General features: G+C 39.6%; 1 pseudogene; it reads left to right on the top strand.

Annotated features, from left to right (window-relative positions):
• The first annotated feature begins 316 nt into the window (after positions 1–316).
• On the top strand, positions 317–776 carry LOC103011986 (ubiquitin-conjugating enzyme E2 N-like; annotated as a pseudogene).
• The last annotated feature ends 627 nt before the right edge of the window (positions 777–1,403 follow it).

The following is a 1,403-nucleotide window of genomic DNA, read 5'->3' as shown; positions in this document are numbered from 1 at the left end:
CCTTTACATTCATCAGCTTTAAATATTATGTTCTATATTTGTCTGAGTTTGCTAATCCAAGAGTTTGTTGAGTATTCCTGAAATATATTTTATTTTTAAAGACATTCAGAGAATGAGATTTGACATCTTCCCTTGACAAAACCCTGCATGACTGATTGAAGATAAACTGGCTTTGAATATAACAAAGTCTAAAATGTTACAGACACTTGCTGTTTCATGCAGAATACAGAATTCTGTTTGATGCAGAATAACATTAGGAACAAGCGATAAAGTGGGCCGGAGACCAGAACAGAGGCCGAACTCGGGATCCAACAAGATGGCCGGGCTACCCCACAGGATTATCAAGGAAACCCAGTGTTTGCTGGCAGAACCAGTTCCCGGCATTAAAGCAGAACCAGATGTGAGCAACGCCCGTTATTTTCACGTGGTCATTGCTGGCCCTCAGGTATTGCCCCTTTGAGGGAGGGACTTTTAAACTTGAACTACTCCTTCCAGAATAATACCCAATGGTAGCCCCTAAAGTATGTTTCATGACCAAAATTTATCATCCTAATATAGACAAGTTGGGAAGAATATGTTTAGCTATTTTGAAAGATAAGTGGTCCCCGGCGCTGCAGATCTGCACAGTTCTGCTATCGACCCAGGCTTTGTTAAGTGCTCCCAATCCAGATGATCCATTAGCAAATGATGTAGCAGAGCAGTGGAAGACCACCGAAGCCCAAGCCATAGAACCAGCTAGAGCATGGGTTAGGCAATATGCCATGAATACTATTTAAATCTATCCAATCATCAAGTGTACGTCACTTCTCCTGTTCTGCCAAGACTTCTTCCTTTTTTGTTTGCATTTAATGGACACAGTCTTAGAAACATTACAGAATAAAAGCCCAGACATCTTCAGTCCTTTGGTGATTAAATGCACATTAGCAAATCTATGTCTTGTCCTGATTCACTGTTGTAAAGCATGAGCAGAGGCTAGAAATATCATCTGGATTGTTGCAAAATGTTTAAAAGCAGTAGCCCTTCTCTGCTTTTATTCATTTCCCCCATCATGGTTTAAGTATAAAGCACTATGAATGAAGGTAGTTGTCAGGGTTAGCTGCAGGGGTGTGGGTGTTTTTCTTTATTATTATTTTTTTTAGTGGTGGAGGGGAAGGTAGCTTTATTTTAATTTTATGGGCTCCTTTCCCCCTTTTTATGGTGATCTAATTGCATTGGTTAAAAGCAGCTAACCAGTTCTTTAGAATATACTCTCTAGCCAAGTCTAACTTTATTTAGACACTGTAGATGGACAAGTTTGATTGTTTGAACCAAAATGGGAACATTACACAAACATCACAGCCCTCACTAATAACATTGTGATTTTGCTGTCAAGTGTAGAATCCTCCCTTCAATTAAAAGCTTGT

The sequence above is a fragment of the Balaenoptera acutorostrata genome, chromosome 5 (assembly GCF_949987535.1).
Source record: "Balaenoptera acutorostrata chromosome 5, mBalAcu1.1, whole genome shotgun sequence".
Classification (NCBI taxonomy): domain Eukaryota; kingdom Metazoa; phylum Chordata; class Mammalia; order Artiodactyla; family Balaenopteridae; genus Balaenoptera; species Balaenoptera acutorostrata.
Note: the sequence above shows the minus strand (reverse complement) of the source record. Positions and strands in the feature narration are given on the sequence as shown.